The 23,515-nt window shown below is 42.6% G+C and overlaps 1 long non-coding RNA gene across 2 annotated transcripts in view; it reads right to left on the bottom strand.

Annotated features, from left to right (window-relative positions):
- Positions 1 to 14,576, bottom strand: part of LOC150046046 (uncharacterized) — a 39,432-nt gene extending 24,856 nt beyond the window's left edge. The window contains exons 1-4 of one of the 2 annotated variants that reach the window (XR_016532671.1): positions 14,409 to 14,576; positions 13,950 to 14,064; positions 13,219 to 13,300; positions 12,711 to 12,792 (exon numbers count right to left, since the gene is read on the bottom strand). This is a non-coding gene — a long non-coding RNA (uncharacterized LOC150046046). Of the gene's footprint in view, positions 1 to 12,710; positions 12,793 to 13,218; positions 13,301 to 13,949; positions 14,065 to 14,408 lie in introns of those variants that run through there. The other variant, XR_016532672.1, reaches the window with a different exon arrangement.
- Between the last annotated feature and the right edge of the window lie 8,939 nt (positions 14,577 to 23,515).

Here is a 23,515-nt window from a genome sequence, read left to right as displayed (position 1 = left end):
GTGTGTGTGTGTGTGTGTGTGTGTGTGTGTGTGTGTGTGTGTGTGTGTTGATTTTGTTCTCTAGTCCTGGGCTCCATTATCATTTTGTTTATATTTCCAAAATGCAAATTGTGACTTTCTGCCTGGGAATACTACAAAGTTCTTCCTCACAAACACCAAGACAACAGGAAACTCACAGATTTCCCACAAAAGAAGCCTTTCAACTTCAGTTACATACAATGAGATTTATAACAGGTGCCAGAAAATACATTTTTTTCTTTTTTATAAAATAAAGTAGGAGAGTTTGAGAGCCATTTAAGGAATGAGAAATTCAGGGCTGAGGGACCTCTCTATTGACTTCTAAAAGAAATATCTTCCAAACTTCCTTAATCAGAATGAAAAATTCTACAATTTTCTAGAACTTTCTGTATGACCTGCACAGTCACGGTCTCCTTAATGACACTTGAAAATAATAATTTCATGGGTTTATCCTTTTTTGTTCCAAACTGCTTTAATACCACTTTTTAAATAGGGCTTTCTTGCTAATCAGTCTCTGTACAAAGCTGGTACAAAAATTACATTAGGGAGAACAAGAATCAGGGATAGAAAGAAATGTCTGTTGGTGACCATCTTTCTTTCTCCACTGCTCCCAAATCTCTTGCTATCATGTGTGACCATTTAGACACTGCTGGGCATGAAGCTTCTACTTCTGTACTGAAAACAACAGAGGTCACCCTGTAAAACAGAAAGTTGAAAATGTTGGTCTATAAAAATAGGAAAAATTGGGCCAGGGGTTTGGCCTAGTGGTAGAGTGCTTGCCTAGTATGCACAGAGACCCGGGTTCAATTCCTTGGTACCACATACATAGAAAAAAAAAAAGCCAGAAGTGGTGCTGTGGCTCAAGTGGTAGTGCTTCAGCCTTGAGAAAGCCTAAGGACAGTGCTCAGGCCCTGAGTTCAAGCCCAGGACTGGCCAAAAAAAAAAATAGGAAAAATTCACTTCAAGGGGATGTTTGTCCACAAGTGCTGGGCTTACTGCATCTGCTTTGACCACTGTACCATGCTGTTAATACTCAACCCACTGCGCAAATCAGCTAGGATAAACAGTTAGTCTGGATTCCAATCAAGATGAAGGAAAATTTGATTTCAGTGTTGGTCTTAACCATCAGACCTGTCCTTGGATATTTTCCTTTCTTTATGTAAAGCAATTTGATTTCTTTTATAATCAAAATCTCTCCCACTTCAGTGCAGGCCTGTAATTCTCAATACCATTTTCCCTTTACGTTTAAAGCGCACAGGTCTTATTTTACAATGTAGACACCTTATTTGGAAAGGACTTAGTCGAGGAAAATAGTGCCAACTTGATCATGGAGAACAGAGAGCAGACCTTGGAGCAGAGCACTCAAATTAGTTTGAACAACACCAAAGTTCACAGGATCCTAGAGCAGAACATGAAAGCAGAAGGAGCAAGGATGCTATGAAGCCACTGGAAGCCAATATGGCAGAAACCACCTGTGGAAGAAACACCTCCAGGAAGTGGCAGCTGATTCAACATTCAGAAAGCTGAATATATAGTCTTTCCTAAATGCATTCTTTCTCTGATTCTTAGAAATGATGAACGTGGCTAGGTACGGCGGCTCAGGCCTGGAATCCTAGCTACTCAGGAAGCTGAGATCTGAGGATTTTAGGTTCAAAGCCACCCCGGGCATTAAAGTCCATGAGACTCATCTCCAATTAACCACCAGAAAACCAGAAGTGGTGCTGTGGCTCAAAGTAGTAGAGAACTAGCCTTGAGCCTTGAGGTGAAGAGCTCAGGAACAGCACCTGGACCCAGAGTTCAAGCCCCACAAGAACAAAGAAAGAAAAAAGAATGAATGAATGTCCTCCAAATTTAAGGACACCTAGTGTAGGGAAAAGAACATGATGTTACTGCTCTTTCTATTCTAGTGGGCACGAACACGATGGCCAGTTCATTAGTCCTCTCCTCTAGAGAGCAATAGAAATTAACAATGTACTTTGTATTCAAAGGGATATTTCAAAATATCCAGTTCCACCAGAAACGATTGGGAAACATTTGCAAGAAAATGAGATTTAAAAAATAATTTTAAGCTTCTTACAAACTCCTTGGAGCTAGGGTACAATCTACCAGTTTTACAGGAAATATGAAGAAAAGCAAAGCATGTTTTCTGAGAAACGTAAGGAATGGAGACTCTTGGATGTTTGGGGCAGAAATGTTCTATTTGGAAGGCAAATGGATTTGAGTTCCTCTTTGAAATTCAAAATCAGCAGTAAAGAAATGTCAGATTTGAGATGTCCGTCTTCCAGAGAGTGAAACCCCTCTTTAAGAATGAGGATGACAAGTGCATTTCCAGTTTCACAAAATTTGCTTCTGATTTTCTTCTTAGTATTTAATTGGCAATGACAACACTAACTTCTGATGGAAGCAGACACCTCAGAGTCTCATTTATAATCCACTGAGACACTAGAGTGAATGGAAGCAGCGGAGTTTCAGCTTCTTTAGCTGGCAGAAACAAGCAGGGCAAGGTAAGTTGGAAGTGTCTTGATAGCCATGTGATGTGACCATTCTCTCACCCTCTCTCTCCCCCCTTCTTTCCCTCTCTCCCATCCCTCCCTACTCCCTGTCCCTCTCTTTGCCCCTTTTCCCTCCCTCTCTTCCTCTCTTTCTTTTTCTTTCTTTCTTTCTTCCTATCTCCCTTCTTTTCTTTCTTTCTTTCTGTCTTTCTTCCTTCCTTCCTTTCTTTCTTTCCTTTCTTTTTCATTCTTTGTAATCCTAGCTACTCAAGATAGCAGTTTGAAGCCATCCTCCATGGAAAGTCTGAAAGACTCTTATCTCCAATTAACCACCTGAAAAACTGGAAGTGACACTGCAGTCCAAAGTGATAGAGCAAACTGTTCAAGGACAGTGCCTAGACCCTGAGTTCAAACCCCCCGGGGGGGGGAGGGGGAAGGAACTAAAAAGAAAATTTAAAAATTAAAGAGAAAGAGAGGAAAGTGGAGAGGAAGGAAGGAGGGAAGGAAGGGAGGGAGGGAGGGAGGGAGGGAGGGAGGGAGGGGGAAGGCAGGCAGGCAGGCTGAACTTTGCTAAGTTAAGTCATGGGAGCGTTATTAGACTTGACTTTCCTCAGACCTTGGGGGAAATCTTTAGCTAAAGTCCATTAAGCAAATTAAAATAAAACACAGATAAAAAATAAACCTAGATTGGCAGAGAGTGAGTTTTTCCTGACTGGGCGTCTAGCTGGCTCTCACATAGGCTCTTAGATCTCCAGCCTTAAAACTCTCAGGATCTGTTCTCTACTGCTAGCAGTCATGAAAAAATATGAATAGTTTTCTCTTTGACAAATGCAAGAGCTGGCTCAAACTGAAATAGAAACAACCCACATTGGGTCTCAGTCCAGTGCCTAATAGCAGACCTGGCCCAGAGTGTCACAAAACATTTATACCCAATCCTGCTGGGACTTCAAAACTACAACCAAACTATACTGATTTACCTTTCCCCCAGGTAAAACCCTGGATGTGGGAGAATCATGTTCACTTCAGACCTTTAGGGGATTCTTGGCCACTTCTATAATACAAGGTAGTATATGATAACCCAAATTCTTAACATAGATTGGAAAGACTCACTATATACCCATGAAAAACCCCAAGTAGTGTGCAAGGACAGGGAAACACGTGAGAGAAGAGTTCACACTCACATTATCTTTATTGCATGTGACTTTGTGGGTATATTTTAAGGTTCTGTTGTGTCTGTGTGTCTGTGTGTGTCTGTGTGTATGTACTGGAGATTAAATTTAGGGTTTAGGTACCATCTCAGCAATTCCCACTCGAGGGCGGCGAATCACGTGATCACTTCTGGCTTTTTGCTAGTTAATTGGAGATAAAAATACCATGGACTTTCCTGCCCAGGCTGGTTGTGAACCTTAGATCTTCAGATCTAGCTTCATGAGTAGCTAGGATTAGAGGCATCACTGATATGTGGGTTATTTTAGGCATTTTAAATAGTCTCTTGGGGCTTAGTCTCCAAGGCAGACAATGTTCCCTGAGGGCATATATATTCCTGAGTGGACGAGGACAGGGCAACATCTGATTTTCCACACTGCATTCTGGGGCACATGCAGAGGCACAGTGCTCTCACTTGCCTTGTCCTGGGGCTATGGAAACTAAGCTTGGTGCCTGCCTGACTCCCACAGATTCAGGAGGGAGGCTGGTCCTCTCCCACTGTCCCCAATATAGAAAGGGAAGGGTGATACCCAAACACAAATTTAGTCCCTGAATTTTCTAAGTCAAGTAGGTTCAGCATTTCAAAACATTCTCAAGACGTTTCTAAAAGCTCATACTCTCCGAATACAGCAAAGTTCTTGATTTCCAAATATCTCCAGCTTTCACTTCAAAATGACAGTGTGTGTGTGTGTGTGTGTGTGTGTGTGTGTGTGTGTTTAGACACTACCTATTTCTAAACATAATTTGTCTTGGAAAAGAAAAAAGTGAGAACTTTGATTTTCAGAAATGTCATCATATTTTTGTTTCAGGGGAAATAAAAATCACATTGTACTAATTTTGCTGTTAATTGACGGTGGTTCCGAAGATTGAACTCAAGGCCTCAGCAAGCACTCTAACACGCAAGCTAGGATGCTAGCCCTTTAAATTCCATTAATTTGGAACAGGGGCTTATATTTATTCACAAGTCAACCTGAACAAGGATCCTATTGACATTTCTTTTGTAATTAGGAAGACAGGTGAGGAATACAGGCCCAGCATTTTATTGCTTGAGCTGGCCTCTTTTCAGCATGTTGGTTAGCTGGGATTACAACCATGACCTACTATGCCTAACTCATTAAAACTAATTTCTTAATAGGTAAAAACATACAAAAAAATAGGTAAAAAGCACATCCTGCTCTTTTATGTGCAGTTAATTACAACGAACAGTGTTTTAAAACACAAAGGATGCTGAGTGCTGGTGATTCACATCTGTAAACCGAGCTCCTCAGAAGGCTGAGATCTGAGGGCCATGGTTTGAGGTCAACCTAGCCAGGAAAATTTGTAAGACTCCTTTCCCCAATTAACTGCAAAAAATGGTGTAGGTAGAGATGTGTCTCAAGTGGAAGAGAGCTAGCCTTGAGCAAAAAAACTCAGGGATAGCACCCTTGCCCTGAGTTCAAGCCTCAAGACACTCTCCTCCCTCTCTCTCTCTCTCTCTCTCTCTCTCTCTCTCTCTCTCTCTCTCTCTCTCTCTCTCTCTCTCTCTCTCGCACACACACACACACACACACACACACACACACACACACTTGCATGCAAACATAAAGGATAAGATTTGCTCTCAGCCCAAATATCTACAAAACAAACTATGAGAATCTGAAAACGAATTACTTGTCACTGGATATCAGAAACCAAATGATTTTTGTTCCTAGCAAGGCATAGAAAGTTATAACCAGTTTAAGTCCACTAAACCCTCAAACCTCATTTTACTTTATTAGTATATTTTATCGTTATTGTAAAGGTAATGTACAGTCAGATAATGAGTAAGTCTTTTTAAACAATGTCACCTGTTCCTCATTTTCTCCCAGTTTTCCCTCCAGACCTCCCTCCCCAAGTTGTTTCATTTTCAACATTGTGTCTGGTGAATATCATGTGAAGGGGAGCAGGAACTGGCGCCATCCTGAATGCCCTAAGAGTTCCCCACCCCATTCTGGAAGGTTGACAATGGTACAGCCCAGACACCCTTGACCTCCCCAACCCCCCCCCCATGAGAAGGGATATCTGGTACAGCCCTGTCGCCTTTGCCCTTCTAGGGAGGGGCAACCTTGACCTTCTCCCCACCCCCATGAGGAGGGATGTCCGCTTTGGTGGGGAGGGGGTCGGCTTTGTGTGGAGACCTTTCCAATTTGCGCACCAATTCCAACTAAGGTGATAGGTAAATTCAAACACTAGGATGTAACCCTATTGGCTACCTGCGTGTGGCTGCAGCTGGCTATGTGACCCTTCTGTGTATGTAACAATCCCATCAACCACCTGTATCCAGCCAGGTTGGACCGCATGGGTTTTGCCCTTAAAAACCCTGCGTGAGCACTGCTCCAGGTCACAGTGTCCGCTCCCGAGTCTGCACTGTGTCCCTGGCCGGTCAGTTCTCCATCTACTTCCCCAATAAATTCACCTTTGTATATGAGGCTGTCTCTGTGTGGTGGACTCTGGTGGGACGTGGAATCCCCACCTGGAGGGGTGTGGATCCCTTCCTCTTGACCCCATAACAATCACTACAGCATTTATTCACCGTTGTCCCTCCATCACCAGTCATTTTAACATCTCCTCCTTGAAATCTTTCACAAGATGAACCTTCACAATAATAGCCTGGATATGATTACCCACACCTGTAATTTTAACTACTTGAGAGACAGAGATGAAAGGATTGAAGTTTGAGACCAACATGGGGGAAGAAAAGTTAGCGAGACCCTATGTTAAAGAACAATCTATTTATGGTGGTATATGCCTAAAAATCCCAGGTATGTAAAGGCAAGAGGGATAAATTGTCTGAAGATAGATTGGACAAAAAGGTATAGGACCATATCTTTTTCTTTTCAGAAAACTAAAAACTAGAAAGGACTAGAGGTGGGGCTAAAATGATAAGGTGCTTGTCTAGCAAGTACTAAATTCAAGCAGTACCTGCTGGGTGCAGCCAGCCAGGGCAAGAAACACCGTCAGACTCTAATCTCCAATAATCTATTCAAAAAGCCAGAAGTGGCACTGCAGCTTAAGTGGCAGAATTCTTGCCTTGAGCAAAAGAGAGTTCTGGGACAGAGCTCAGGCCCAGAGTTCAAGTCCCAGGACTGGTATAAACAAACCAATAAAAGCAATATTCCCAGAAAAAGTGTCCATAAAGTATTCTTTTCCCCCCAGACTGGTTTTCCTACCTGTTAGCCAGGATGCTAATGGCCAGGAATATACATAGGTTAAACACAAACCAGAAAAGGAAGAAAAAAAAGAGGTTTAAATGCCCTACAAAAACAGCCTACAAGTCCAAGGAAAACTCTAAAGAAACAAGAGTTTCCCCACACCCCCCAAATGAACTTAGAAATCATCAGAAATTACTCGAAGTATCCACGGGGTGTTAACACTTACTTCAGAATTGTCTGCGTTCATGTCAAATAGTACCACATCCCATTAGCAGGCAGAACTGCCATGCCATCTGAGATCCTTCACTTTGCTCAAGCAACCTGGCATGAACTCATTTTCATTGCAAAAACCCAGACTGATAACCTCATTGTCTTGTACCAAAATGAAGATGTGTAGAGTGTAAAATCCTACCCCCAAGCACATGCAGGTCATAGCTGTAGACCATGAGGGTGACCAGGTGAGTGTCGCTTATGAAATCAAGCTGCTGGCTCCTTAAACAGAGGCAAACCCAGGCTCAGGGCTGTATGAGAAGCAAGGAGCTATTGACTACACCGAATGGGGAGCCTGAGGCATTCAACAAAATGACAGCCTCAGCACAGGACAGATCCAGATCCACTTAACCAACACCAGCCATCGTTAAGAGTGGGGCAATTCCCAATTCATGTGTACCCAGGGTTCTGGCAAGAGCTATAATCTGTTGTTCTTTTGAATTGTACCCGATGATTTCCATACTCAGAATGAAACATGACAGCTGTGCTTGTCTGTGACAATCACAGGGCTGCTTTGGGGAGAGATGCCTCTGGGCATTCATTGGCAACTGTCTCATGGTTTTCATAGCCAAGCCCTACTGACTCGGTACTTCAGATATGTCCTATTACCACCAGCCACCAAGAGTCTCCTCTTCTTCATTTGTTTACAATGTATATATGGTTTAGTTTGGTTTTTGAGACAATCTCTCACTTTGTAGCCTAGTTCGGCTTCTGTTAGAAATCTTCCTCCCAAGTGCAAGGATTAAAGGCATGTGTCCCCACACCCAGGAAGAAATCACAAATATTTACTGAATGACCAAAGAATGCCAGTTTGAGCTACACATTAAAATACAACATGGATTATGCCTGTAATCCTAGCTACTCAGGAAGCTGAGATTTGAGGATCACAGTTCAAAGTCAGCCCAGGGAGGAAAGACCATGAGACTCCCTATTTCCAATTAACCACCTCAAATCTGGAAGTAGAGCTGCAACCCAAGTGGTAGAGCACTAACCTTGAGTGAAAGAGCCAAGAGACAGCACCCAGGCCCTGAGCTCAGGCCCTTGCATTGCACAAATGATGAGAAGTAAACACAGTTAAGAGTCTGAGCTTGAACTTCTAATAAATAAAAGTACTATACTATAACATTGTTTGTGATTTCCTTCTGCTTAAAAAAAATCTCATATTCATTGGTTTTATTGTTTGTTTATAAATAGCTGTCTTTAATATGTATGCTTTAGAATCCAGACTCATTATTGCGATTTTTCCTCAACCTAAATTATACATTTGAAAGGTCACCCGACAATTCTGTTCTCACCATTGGAGCCTGCCAGCCTGAGGAAGATAAATGGTGGCTGGAATGTTAAACATATGCTTACAAACTACTGCTGACCTTAGATGCAATAGCTACGTGACACCAAGGGACTCAGAATCCTTAGAATGATTCCCGGAAAACTGCTTTCTGCCGGCTAACAAGAACGCCACTGGGATTCCAGCAGAGACAGTACTTTCTTAGGGAAGACCCAGCTCAAAGCACCATCTACCTCTATTAACTGGCTCCAAGTTGTATCCTGTGCAGCTTTGTTAGGAAAGGACCATTGCAAGCCTGCTCCAATGAGAAGTTTTCTGATTCTGGTAATACATAGTTGGACTGAGCAATGGAAAAAGTCATGCCACGCAGACATTTTCCTTTCAAGAAGTTAAGCAGAGTTCAGCCACTGAACAATTTATCTTGGACTAAAAAATATGAATTGTAATAACATGACAGGCTTACATATGAGAATAAAATGGAGCAGGTTCATGAAGATACTAGCAGAGAAAAAATAATTATCAATAAAAAAGTCATGAAGAGAGAAGAATAAGTAGGAATATGAAGGGTGAGTAGAAAAATTGCAGTGGGGCTGGGAGCATAGCCTAGTGGTTGAGTGCTTGCTTAGCAGGCACAAGGTCCTGGGTTTGATTCCTTGGTACCACATACAAAGAAAAAGCCAGAAGTGCCTATGTGGCTCAAGTGGCAGAGTGTTAGCCTTGAAGAAAAAGTATCCAAGGCTAGTGGCCAGGCCCTGAGTTCAAGCCCCCAAGACTGACAAAGATTTTTTTAAAAAAGAAAAAAAAGATTATTATAGCTCTGTAATAGAGTCTAAAGTTTGGTATTGAAATTCCTCCTGCGCTGTTCTTTCTGCTAAGAAGTGTTTTGCTATACAGGATCTTTTATTATTCCATATGAAATTTTGGATTGCCTCTTCTATTTCTTTAAAGAATGACTTTGGGATATTGATGGTTATTGAGTTGAATTTGTAGATAGCCCTTGGCAAGATTGTCATTTTCACGATGTTGATTCTTCCAATCCAGGAGCATGGGAGGTTTTTCCATTTCCTCAGTTCTGCTTTAATTTCCTTTTTCAGGGTTTTAAAGTTTTCATCAAAAAGGTCCTTCACATTCTTAGTTAAGATAATTTCTAGGTACTTTATTTTCTTCGAGGCTATTGCAAAAGGAGTTGCTTTCCTGATTGTTGCCTCGTTCCTCTCACTGTTGGCATAGAGGAAGGCAGTTGACTTTTGAGGGTTAATTTTATACCCTGCTACCTTTCCAAAGTTTTGAATCAGCTCAAGGAGCTTGGGAGTGGAGTCTATAGGGTTTATGTCATCTGGGAAGAGGGAAAGTTTCACTTCCTCTTTCTCTATTTGAATCCCCTTTATGCTTGCTTCTTGCCTTATTGCTCTGGCTAGGAATTCTAATACTATGTTAAAGAGGAGCAGAGAGAGTGGGCATCCTTGTCTCATTCCTGATTTTAGAGGGAATGGCTTTAGCTTTATTAAGTGGTGCTGGCAGAACTTGTTAAGCACCTGCAGAAAACTAAAGTTGGATCCTTCTTTGTCACCCTGCACTAAAATTAACTCCAAATGAATCAAAGACCTCCAGGTAAAAGCCGACACACTGAAAACTTTACAAGAAGGAATAGGAGATACACTAGGCCTCCTTGGCACTGGTCGAAACTTTCTTAATAAGGACCAAGAATCACAAAAAATCACAGAAAGGGTGGATAAATGGGACTGCATTAAACTGCAGTGCTTCTGTAAGGCAAAGGACATAGCTAGTAAATTAATTAGGAAGCCTACAGAATGGGAGAAGATCTTCACTAACCATACAAGGGATAAAGGCCTCATATCTAAATTATATCTACAGCTCAAAAACTTGAATCACTCCAAAACTAATCTCCAAAGTAACAACCATCCCATTAAAAGATGGGCCAAAGACTTAAAGAGAGTCTTCTCTGAAGAAGAAATAAAAATGGCCTATAGACACATGAAGAAATGCTCAACATCTCTGGTCATAAAAGAAATGCAAATCAAAACAACTCTAAGATTCCACCTCACTCCAGTTAAAATGGCCAGGATCAAGAAAACTAATAACAACAGATGCTGGAGGGGATGTGGCCAGGAGGGATCACTACTACACTGTTGGTGGGAGTGCAAACTCATTCAACCACTATGGAAAGCAATATGGCAGTTCCTCAAAAGACTAAACATAGAACTCCCCTATGACCCAGCAATTCCACTACTTGGCATTTACCCAATAGTCCAGAAACGAGGGCATACTAAATACACTGGCATAATGATGTTCATTGCAGCACCATAGCAAAGACATGGAACCAACCCAGATGTCCCTCAGTTGATGAGTGGATCAAAAAGAGGTGGTATTTATACACAATAGAATTCTATGCTGCTGTCAGAAAGAACAACATTGCCCCATTTGTAAGGAAATGAAAAGACTTAGAAAAAAATCATATTAAGTGAAGTAAGCCAGACTCAAAGGAACATAGGCCCAATAGTCTCCCTCATTTGTCATAATCAGTAGAAACCTTGGGCTCTCCTAGCAGAGATTTACAATAGAATAAAATCTAGAGACATTAGGCCAAATAGTATGACACTAAATGTAAGGACCTCCAGGATAAGGAAACAAAAGCCATATAATGAGTGATTGTTGTCCTTAATGTGCTATGTTATCTCTCATCTCTTCTGCTATCCCTTGGTTATCTCATATTGTTACAATATTTCACCCTGTTATCTGATATATTTTATATGTGCTTAATTGGTTATTTGAAATTGGATATGGAAGGGGGAAATCAAGATATGCAGGGGCAGGGTGGGAGGGAAATGGGGACCATGTCATGAGAAAGGTATCAATGTTTGTGAAGTTATGCAACTTTTATCTGGTGAATATAATGTAACCCTTCTATTAATCACAATAAGAAATAAATAAATGAAATTCATGGTTTAAAAAAACAGAAAAGAAAAAAAATGCAGTGGGTGTGACTGAACATTCACACACATCACACATAACACACAACACATATCACACATGTGCGTGTTACAGACATACATGCCAATGACCATACATGTACATGCATATGTCACATAGCACACACATACACAACACATACAACGCATGCCACATTTGCATACCCCACATACCACACACATGCACACACATGCACACACATGCACACATCACACACTCACATTTCTGATCATTACAGGCCCCACACATCACATGCACCTTACACACAAACTTCACATACCACCCACACGACACACCACACACACCACAACATCTCACACACACCACATATCCACTTTTCACACTTCACATACCTACCACAATGTAGTAAATAACTAAAAATCAAAATATTTTAAAGTAAAATCATCCTAGAGGAAACCCTAACATTTTGACCAAAGTGTATTTGGTGAGGATGGGTTTCTCCAAAATCATCTCCACCCATAAAATGCACAGCCTGAAGCCCTATAAACATCTAGAAAGGAAATCAGGATCTGTGGGTGAGTTTTAGCTGAGCAATGGAGAAACATCACAAATGTTCATTTGGATCCAACTTCTGGGCAAGAGTAACCTTTTTGTTGTGATAGAATTTGTCTTGTTTCAGGGTTTGTGTATTTGTCATAAGCTTACATGGTGGTTATAACATCCATTGTAGAAGACTGAAATAGTGGATGATACCAGAATATCTCTAGTGGGAGGGTAAAAGGGCTGCATCATACAACTGAGGTTTGATGTCCTAAAGTTCCATCTCTCAGTGTCCTATGAAGCTCATCCTGTGTTTATCTTGTCACTCTATTTTTCTCCCCAGGGAACTTAACCTATCCACTTGACTTAGAGATTCATCACCTGTAGTTCCTAAAACCAAGGACGTGAACCATCAACTTACATTCTCCTAGATGACTCAGACTAAGGCACTTCAGACATTCAGATAGTGACAGGGCTCCCTGTGGAGTTAAGACAGTCTCAGAAACCTCCTGAGTGTGGAAGGTGTTGGCTTAGGCTCTTTATTATGTCCTTTTGTGTTCAAGCATATACGAAACCAGATCTGATTCAAAGCCCAAATTCTGTTGAGCCCTGATTCTTCTATATTGTCTTTCCCTGCCAAAAGTAGAGCTAGTTAGATGACCAGGAAGATGGATGTGGGTCTGTCTAGCTTTCCATGGAGTTAGGTAAGGATTTGCTGTCCAGGTATCTCCCTGGACTTTTGAAGTCCAAACTGTTTGAAGAACAGTTTGGTAGAAGTGTTTCAAGACGTCTCAGCAATTACTGTCAGCCCTCCATATTTGCAGATTCCACACCCATGAACTCAACCAACTGTGCACTGAAAAAAAATATTGTAATACATTGCAACTGCATTTGTACTGTGTGCAGCCACTTTAGCCATTGGTTTCCCTCTAAATGATGCAGTATAATTACTATTTCCCATTACATAAAGGTGTTCTCAATCAGCCAGAGAGCATTTGAAGTATTCAGGAAGGTAAACACAGGTTTCATGCAAACACTGAACCCCTTAAGACTTGAGCATTGGCAGACTTGAGTATTATGTGTATTCCTGCCTCTAAATCCCAGTGGATGCCAAGAAAAGACTATATGGAAGTTCTTTGGAGAAGTTACCTAATCAGCCAACTTCAGTGATTGTCAAGCATAAATTATTCTGTCATATTGTCCAGCTGAGCCCAGGATAAATGTTCCATGTGCATCATCTGTATTAAGATAAGACAAGAAAATCAAGCTTAGATGTTCTCACCCTTCAGCAGACATTACAGCCTCCTGGGAACATGCCAAAGCCATGATTCTTTATCTTCCACCCTTAATTTTGGTCCTGTAGACTGAGAGGAAGAAAATGTCATGTGAACACATTTCCCAGGCCGGTGATGAAAGCCACAATTTAGAAAAAAAACAAAAAAACTCTGGTTAAAAATATTATAAATGGAGCTGGGAGTTTGGCCTAGTGGTAGAGTGTTTGCCTAGCATGCACAGAGACCCGGGTTCGATTCCTCGGTACCACATACACAGAAAAAAAGCCAGAAGTGGTGCAAAGGCTCAAGTGGTAGAGCTTTAGCCTTGAGAAAGTCCAAGGACAGTGCTCAGGACCTGAGTTCAAGCCCAGGACTGGCAAAAAAAATACTATAAATGCATTTAAGGAAATGTTCAGAACAGGTAAATCAAGAAAGGCAGAAGAGTTAATTACCAAGGATGGAAAGTACTGGCTCCTTGAAAACAGGGTTTCCCCTCGGCCACTGCATATTAGTGATGGATGCACAACATTGTGAATGTACACTTTCAAATGATAAAAATAGCAAATATTATATATATATATACATATCTTACCATGATATGTGTCTGTGCATTTCAAGCCAGTGTCACTCTATCACCATTAATATGACCAAGTCTATGTTTGATTTGTCTAGGGTCTCTGCCTTGGTTGTATCATGTAGGTAAATGTGAGAGTTGTTTTAACTCCTTGAATATTCTTACCTCTGTGCTATGTGATTCCTGTGGCCTCAACTTACTTTTTGTGGCTTGCCAGATAATTCGGTTGAGGATAATATGTTCATTTATTTCTTATAACTCATGGCACTATCTGTCAGTTCTGAAAATACAGAATATCACCAACACGGTTTTTATTTTATACAAAAATGAAGTAGGCTCAGACTATGCAAACAGGATGAATAATAATAATAACAATGCTATTTTTCCATTACTATAACAAATCCCCAAGCTAATCAGTTCATAAAGAAGAGAGGTTGATTACAGCTCACAGTTTTGCCAAAGTAGCAGACTCCTCACAATAGGTTGTAATGAGAGAGTGACCTTGAAAATCTTCTGTGCCATCAGATTGCTGGGTTGTTCCCAGGTAAAATAGTTAACAGGGTTGCTAAGCATAGAGATGAATCACTTTTATCTAATAATATCAAATATTTGAAATGTGCTCACCTTGTCTGTAGTAAATTGGCAGCAGGTAATCTACTTACTAGCAGATGAATATCTTTTGAAGTCTCTTAAGGTATAGAGAATTTGAACAGGGGTTACACATTCCCTCCTTTCCTTTCCCCCTCCCTTCCTTTCCCAGTGTCACACAATGACAGTACACTTGTCATTACTAGCATTATCATCACAGATGTCAAATGTTGTCTACAGGCTTCTTTTCTCATTGCACCAGTTTTCATAATGTTTTTCTGTCTTTCAATGTCCCCTGCAAGGACCACATTGCATTTAGTCATCCTACCGCCAGGCTATAAATCATTTCTAGTCTCACTTCTCACATCCTTGATACAAGTGAAGAGATAGAGCTGCTCAGGCATTTTTACTGGATGATAATTATGGATATTAGGGAGGAAAACTACAGAAGAGAAGTGCCTTCTTCACATTGCTCACATCGCTTGAGGTATACACAACAATAACTCATCTATGGCCATAACCTACTTCAACCTTGGCCCCTATAGGATCATGGCACTACTTTCCATTTTCTGGGTCTATTGGGAATGAATGACTAAGCATGGCCTCCACTCTAGGAAATGGAGCTTACTTAGAATTCTCCAGTAAGACTTATCTCTTCTCCTCATAAATCTCTTTATTCTAACACTCAGTTCTAGCAATATGAGCTCATAGACATTTTGTTGTTTGTGTTATAACCTGACCGTGTAGCTATTTATCTTGTGGCTCATATTGTCTCAGCTCTGGCCATCGGGAGTTTCTTCCTCTTGGTTCTTCTTTCCCTTTGATATGTGTGACACTCCACCAGCCCCATTGTTCTCTTTTTTTAAGTACTTCCTTATTTTCTTACATGGACAAGATGAGCTTATTGTCGAAAGAGTTTGCATTTTCACTACCCTAGTCCTCCAACTAGCCAGTTTCCCAAAAAGTATCAGTCTCCATGATTGGAAAATGATGGTGCTCACTGTCACACAATTGTCACTATTTCTAGGTCTTTTAGAAGATATAATTTAATAATGAACGTATATACAGTGCTACAAACACATGCTTATATCTAAAATTAAAGCGTTAGATGTTAATGTCTGATTCTAGTGCAACACCATGGGACATATTCAAATCCCCTTTTCTACTTCTTTGCAACTTCTCCCACTGAACATGTAAAATCTGGTCCTAATTATCTACCATTTATTTGCTCAGTTATTCAACCCTTGTTTACACATAAAGTCATTTTTCTGAATTGCTAATCCTTGTTCCTATTGGCAACACCCTTACCAACTAGAGGACGGTATTTCTGTACAGAGGGGTTTTCCCCCTTTGGATTTAAAATGTGCACTGCCAACATTTTTTCCCAAAGTAAGCTGAATGGGAACTTTCTCTAGCCTCATCGGTAAATTCAGTCCACGCTGGCTGACTCCTCTGAGTTAGCATAAAATGAAATTCACTTCTGTGGTGTGTGGTTCTGAGAGTCTGGATGCAGGAATGATGTCATTTGCCCATTTGTCTGCTCTGCTGGCACTGTCATGGCAATGGACAAGTTGGCTATCACCGAATGTCTGATGGCCCTGTCGTGGTGGTGACACGTTTCTGTCTTTTCTAGAAAGTTCATGATCATATGGTGCCCCCTCCCCAAGCTACAGCCTTGTTATACACAACTTACAAGCACAGAAGCAACAAAGAATAGACAAACAAGCTGACATTGTGTTTGTTTATTTGCTTGTTTGTTTGGGCCCCTTGAGTGATATCAAGTTAAAGTGCTCTCTCTCACTAAGAAGAACTTGCATTTTTTGAAGAGCAAGAAAGACAGATTTGAACTTGAATCATTAGCCCACAAATCAATGAAAGATTTCTTTCTGGAGGCTGAGTAAGTATGGAAGAATAAAATTTGTCCAAAGATTAAAGGAGTAAAACAAGAAGAGTTTCGTTCCTCAGGAAGAATAGAGGATGTGTTGTCCTTCGTGGAGTCTTACACAGGAGATCTCCCTAGAAAGAGATCATGAGCCACTCTTGGATGAGTGATGGAAAGGCTCTTCCTATATGATGTTTGGTAGAAACGTCAAGGCAGCATGGAACAGAAGAAAGTTGACCATCACCTAGAATGTCCTGAACAGGCAGGCCCAGCACATCTGGAATCCCTTCCAGAGGTCTAATTCTTTCAAGGAGAACAAGACCTGGACACAGGTAACCTCAAATCATTTTAAAGCCTGGTGGATCAAGCAACAATACTGCCTTAGGCAATTATGCCTGTGCCTTTCGTTCTGAGTGCAATGTTAAGTCCTCCCTCCACCCCAACCTTTCCTCCTCTCCTGTGTACAACCACAAGAGAGCATGCTGGCATGTCAGACACATTAGGGCTTACTGACTTGGCCAGTACTGACTACCAAAACAGGGTCTAATTTTTTTTTAATGAGACCTTAAATCTGCCATCCTCCCTCTCTGAGTATCTCTCATGGCATGAAGAGTACCCTCTAATTGAATTGATGATAGAACAAAGGGAAACTCTTGAAAAACCAAGCAATAAGCCAGTAAGGAAGGAAGAAGTCCAAAACTGTCCAGAAGAATCATACAGAAGCAGCAGAAAAGAAGAGGTCCATAGAAAGGAGAATAAGCTGAGTGTGGTGGCTCACACCTGTTATCCTACCTACTTAGGAGGCTATGGTCTGAGGATTGCAGCCAGGACATAAAAGTCCATGAGACTCTTCTCTCCAATTAAGCACTAGAAAACCAGCAAAAGCCCATGAGACTCATCTCTTTTTTCATATATTTTTATTGTAATTAATAGAAGGGTTACATTATATTCACATTACTTCACATACATTGATACCCTTTCTCATGTCTTGGTCCCTATTTCTCTCCCCCACCCTCACCCCTCATCTTGCTTTCCCCCCTTCCTTAACCTATTTCAAATAACCAAATAAGCATATATATAATATATCAGATAACAAGGTAAAATACTGTAACAATATGAGATAACCAATGGACAGCAAAGGAGATGAGAGATAACATAGTACATTAAGGTGCACGGCCATTCTTAGTTGGTGGAGGGATTTTTCTGGTTAATTTCGAAAACAAATGGGACTCTGGCATGCAAACTAGTTATGGGACCCCCAAGAGACTCTTATCTCTTAACCACTAGAAAACCAGAGGTGAAGCTGTGGCTTCAAGTGGTAGAACACTAGCCATGAGCTGAAGAGTTCAGGGACAGTGCCCAGGCCCCAAGTTCAAGCCACACGACTGACAACAAAGAAAGAAAGAAAGAAAGAAAGAAAGAAAGAAAGAAAGAAAGAAAGAAAGAAAGAAAGAAAGAAAGAAAGAAAGAAAGAAAGAAAGAAAGGAAGGAAGGAAGGAAGGAAGGAAGGAAGGAAGGAAGGAAGGAAGGAAGGAAAGAAAGAAATGAAAGGAGAGAGAGAGAGAAGGGAGGGAGGGAGGGAGGGAGGGAGGGAGGGAGGGAAAAATCCTGAAAGTCTACATTTGGGGAACATTTGAACCATTTTTATAATAAGAAACAAAGCCAACTCTACTGGGAACTAAGGCAGAACAGAGCAAACTGTCCCGTCTGACCCAATAAGAGGAGGGCAACTAATGCATAACCCCTCAAGGAACAGACTTGTTAGAGTCCCGCAGGTGAAGATATATGTGAGAAAATAGTTATATCTGGTATCCAAGTTACAGCTCCAAAGTATGATAGCAGGAATTTTAATTGGGGTTTAAAGGGAAGTTTTTAGAGCACATTTTATTTTTATAACCTATTTTATATTTCCTCATCTCCCACTTACTGTTTTATTTTTTCTTTTACATCATTATTTGGCCACAAATATTATACAAACTTCATTACTGCTTAGATTTTTTAACAGTGCCTTTACAGGGGCCGGGAGTTTGGCCTAGTGGTAGAGTGCTTGCCTAGCATGCACAAATCCTCAGTACCACATACACAGAAAAAAAAAAGTCAGAAGTGGTGCTGAGGCTCAAGTGGTAGAGCTCTAGTCTTGAGAAAGTCCAAGGACAGTGCTCAGGCCCTGAGCTCAAGCCCAGGACTGGCCAAAAAAAAAAAAAAAGTTATAAGAAGAGTGCCTTTACATAGTTTTTTTCTTGTTTTTACACAAGTCTGGGAATCTACATTCCACTAGGACTACTAAAGATGGAGATTCTGAGAAACTTGAATGGATCACGGTAAGAATAAGACAGCAAAACAGTTAACAGTTCTGTTTCAACCCTGTAACTGAAGTTTTGTAAAAGCAGCTTTCACTGAAAGTCTCTACTTGAAGTAACTCCAATGTAAAAATATGTTCTGATGTCTCCAGAAAATTAAAGAAAAAAAAAACTTTAGCAAGATTTTTGTGTCTGTGTAGAAGTAGCAGAGATCAAGACTTAAGAAACTTAGGAAAACAGCAGGGAATGGGGAGGTGGTCAAAGAGCCTTGATGGCTAATGATTTAATGTCAGGCCCACAGAATGCGGTTGATCTTAGGAAAAGAAGAGATTTGAGGCGAAAAAAAAATGGCTGATAGTTTCAGCTTGCAGAAGGAAACAGCAGAAAATTGGGGAGAAAAAGAAAAGTATTGCTCATTTTATACACTGAGAGATTAATGAATCCCCTTTTCCCCAGAAACCCTGAGACAGATGAAACTTTTGTCTGGGGATCTCAGATGCATTCAATGAGGTCTGGTTCCTTCCTCCAACGAGATAAGACAATACTTAAGACTAGAAGAAAAAGGGGTGATATTTAGGACATTAAACCCAACAAGTCTAATGGATCTGACCAGTATCAAATACCAGGGCTAGCAAATGGTGTTCCACTCATTCATTGAAAGTGCCTTAGTCCATTTAAAGGAAATGAGATAGTTAGGCTGATCTTTCTTACACTTCATGGTAGAATGAGAAAAGACAAAACATCCCACCATGCCTTTCACCCTTGCCTTTAGACAGGTCATTGAGGGCCAGGAGTTTGGCCTAGTGGTAGAGTGCTTGCCTAGCATGCACGAAGGCTCGGGTTCGATTCCTTGGTACCACATACATAGAAAAAAAAGCCAGAAGTGGTGCTGAGGCTCAAGTGGTAGAACTCTAGCCTTGAGAAAAGTCCAAGGACAGTGCTCAGGCCCTGAGCTCAAGCCCAGGACTGGCAAAAAAAAAAAAAAAAGATACTGGTCATTGAGCTATTAGCTTTTTTTTTAATTTTAATTCTGTAAACATTTATTTTAAAAATACTACTGATTTGAATTTTAAAAAAAGTCACATGCAGGAACAAGTTGTACTGCACCAAGAAAAGAAAAAATGACATTGTCACATTCCAGAAGAGTGCACAGTGGGACACCATTTACATGTCATTGATAAAAGAGCCAGTCCGCCAAGAGTGCAAAACCAAAGTACAAATGCAAACTGGCATAAAGACAGGCCCACCGGAGGAGGTGACACAGAGGCCCTGAGAATGGGAGGACATCTCCTAGGCCCATTTGCCTTCTTGGGGTCCTGCTCTCGGTTCCAGGCAAACAGGTCCATGTGTCAGTCTTGCCCTCAGCACTTGTCCTGGCCAGTCCAAGGCAGATACACCAAGGCTTATCTGAATACTTCCTGGGGCTTCCTGTGTTGGTGGTTTTCCCAACATACTCTAATGACCGCCACAGAAACACGAGGCTCAGTGCTGCTACCTCCTATGTGCTGCACAGGGGCAGAGGCCAAGAGCCAGCAATCCAGCCCTCCTTTGTGCTATGTTCTGAACAGTTTGGGGCATTGCAGAAATCCACTTTATCTTGCAGTATAGGAAGAGAGAAGACAGGTCAAAAATCCAGACCTTTCTGAGCACTTAGGTGTGTACAAGGAAGGGTTCCTGGCACCCAAGTGACCTCAGCCAGCACCCACCAGGCCTCAAGCTTTCTATCCAGGATTCAGATGCGCCCCTGCCCTAGGCTGGATTTGTGTGTGTTGGGGGGGGGGGGATGGTGTCATGGGGCTTGAAATCTGGGCCGAGGCACTGTCCCTGAGTGCTTCAGCTCAAAGCTACTGCCCAAGCCCTTGAGCCACAGCCCCACTGCCCCTTTGCTAGTGATTACTTGGAGATAAGAGTCTCATAGACTTTAGTACCTGGACTGGCTTGGAACCATGATCCTCACATCTCAGCCTCCTGAGTAGCTAGGATTACAGGTGTGAGCCACCATACCTGGCACGCTGATTGGTTTTAGCATGCAGTGACCACTGAGATTTACAGCTGTCCTTCACTGGAAGGAATATAGCCAGTATGATGCCCCATACATACCCTTCCCAGGGTGGAACTTTAAGGTGGAAGATGCTAGACCTTCAACACAAGATGGATGAGTCACCATGCACAAAACCTGGTGACACAAAGGCAAGGCCAAAGGAGAAGCTTCAGAGAGGAACAGGAAAGGACAAGCCATTCCCAGATGGCTTGAGAGCTTAATGTGGAGCTCCTAATATAGCCTGGTGAGCCCTTCATGGATGCCACAGCCCACACAATGAGCTGGTACTCCACAGATACAACACAGGAAGTGTGGAGGAGGAGAAATGCAGGACCACGGCTGTACAGCATAGGTAGTAGATAGACTCTGAGGAAGCCTGGACTTTGTCATCCACCATTGTGGGATTCAGGCAAGCTCTGGCTGGCATATGGCCCCTGGCTTCTGTTACCTCTGCATGATGGCACTGATCTTCCCAGAGTTGAAAAGCTTGCTGAGGTCTCCCTCGGCTTCTGGGCAGCTCCCTGCTGTGGTTGGACAGATCTGCAATTCCCGGAGATAGTTCCTCAGTTTGTTGATGGCCTCTGGATGGAATCCACATAGCTCATACAGACTGGGTAGCATTCCTGGCTGGCCTCCAGAACAGCCCTGGGCCACTGGTCAATACTCCAGGAGCTGACACATCTTCCAAAGAGACCTGCTGGTCTCGCTGGGGATGAAGGTGGAGAAAGAGGATGGGTCTCCTGCCAGTGCAAAGGCGGGTGCTGGCAGGGCTTGGGGTACAGGGTCTGAGCTGGTGGGGGCGGGGAGGTTCCTGGTGACTTTGTGGCTGACTGTGGCTTTGGCATAGATGAGGGCGCAGGCTTTTTGAGGCTGTCTCCTAGCTGGCTGGGTTTGGCAGCCTCGCTGTTCACAGGCCCCACAGCTGGACTTGTGGCTCTTGTTTTCATGGTGGTTCCTGTCTCCCCCGCTGCTTGGTGGCTCAGGCTGTGGCTGGTGAGGTGGCAGGGCAGGCTTGAGCTTGGAGAGCCTACAGTCTCTCCCCTGGTGAGGTGGGATAATGCTGGCTCAGATGCAGCAGGAGTCCCCCAGGCCCTGGCTTTCCCAACCTCGGCCTTGTGGGGTTGAGATCAGACCTGGCAATGCAGGAGTTTGGGAGTGTCGTCAGGAAGACTGGGCTCAGATCTGGAGCACCTCATCAGCAGCCTCCTCACCCTTCTTTCCCAACCTTCCCTCTCGCACCAATGTGGTCCTGACCCCCTGATCACACTGGGCTTGCTGGCCTGTTTCTGAGGCAGAGTTGGCTTGTCACTCTTATGCCTTTTCCATGAGACAGTCAAAGTGTCTTCCAGTGGCCTGGGTGGGGCACACAGGAGACAGAGAACTGCAGGAAGCGCTCGCTGCCACCCTTACCACTCTCCTCTTCATCTGCTACCAATCAGCTGCTGGTTAGCATGCTGGACTTTTCCCACAGGTATAGGGAACCAAAACCAGAGCCCCAGCTCTGGGCACACCAGCTCCATTGCTGGGCTTTGGGAACTTGATGGCCTCTGCTTATCAGAAGAAACATGAAGAACTCCATTGCTGATTTCCCAGCTATTTTCCTAACCAGCCCCCTGACATTCAGGCTGACCATCCATCTTCCCAGAAGAAGCTGCAGTATTGGAGGGAGGGATCAGGGCCATTTTCAAAACAGGGCAACATCTTCGTCTATGAGCAGAAAGCTCTTGGCCTCCACATCATTGCATGCTCTGCCTCTCCACCCTGGCACCTGGGCCCCAGGCCCTGCCTGGTGCTTTTGCTCTCACCCGCACCCCTCAAGCCACCCCAAGGTCTCTGCAAAGGGCTCAGCAATGCTCTATGACTCACACCACCTCCACCACCTTAACCACACACCCCAATTCACTTTTGCCTGACAGATGCCTGGTGTTTTGAGCATTTGTTTTATCTTTTACTGGTGGAGGCCAAGACTTTCTGAAGGAAAAGTACAACAAGATAATTTGTTTTCTCTTCTGTACTTTCCAGCCAATGCTCCATAGATGATATTGAAAAATGTAAAACTCCTGTCTCAGATCTTTTGTTTCTGTGGTCTTGAAGAGTGAGACCACAGACTCAGAAGAAGAAATAACATGGGAAAGAGTTCTCTCTTCACTGAAGAGAGAACAAGCGGAGCCCAAGGGAAGGTACTACCTAGAAAACATTGCACAAAAGTTACTTGTATCAAGAAGAAAACTACTTGGCACTCAAGATCATGGGACAACCCTTGGCCATATTAGTCCTCACACCCAATCAGAGATTCTATGCAGCCTGCATGAACTCTCCATGTGCTGTGTCTTGTTTAGCCCCTCTAACTGGATATCCATTCCAGAGCATATCTCTGGGGACAGTTCGCTATTCCTGGGCAAGTCTCCTGGAGTGGGGGGGGGCGCATAATGTGATGACTGGCCACCTAAATGTGTGACTACTCAAAGCCATTGTGCTGTGATGTCTGCAGGCCACAAAGGAACCGCTCAAGGTCTGGAGAAGGATGCAGAATCTCTAGGAGAAAGGGCTTTTGCCCTGGTTTCCTAGCTAGGCTCGTTATCTATAAACTAACCGTTTATATAGCCAACTGTACCAGTACTAAAGTAAGAGTATAAGGCCATGGTTTTTAATGTAATGTATACCTGCTTAAGGATATGTGCTTCCCTTTCCTTGCTGGTGGGATTGGTGACCTTTTGGTGGCTGAAGCACCGGAGTAGAGTTCTCACTTGGATGAGAGATCTGATTAAGCTCTGTAGTGAGAGGAGCCATTAAAAGGGAGAAAGAAAAAGAGAAAGGCAGGAAGTTGTTACCATATGTCTCAGAATCTGAGTGTGGCCTAAGTCATAACCTAATGAGCAACATTCTAGAATCTCTAGGCTGCTAGAGACAGAGGAGTTAA

The sequence above is a fragment of the Megascapheus bottae genome, chromosome 26, assembly GCF_031878675.1.
Source record: "Megascapheus bottae isolate mThoBot1 chromosome 26, mThoBot2.hap1, whole genome shotgun sequence".
Classification (NCBI taxonomy): domain Eukaryota; kingdom Metazoa; phylum Chordata; class Mammalia; order Rodentia; family Geomyidae; genus Megascapheus; species Megascapheus bottae.
Note: the sequence above shows the minus strand (reverse complement) of the source record. Positions and strands in the feature narration are given on the sequence as shown.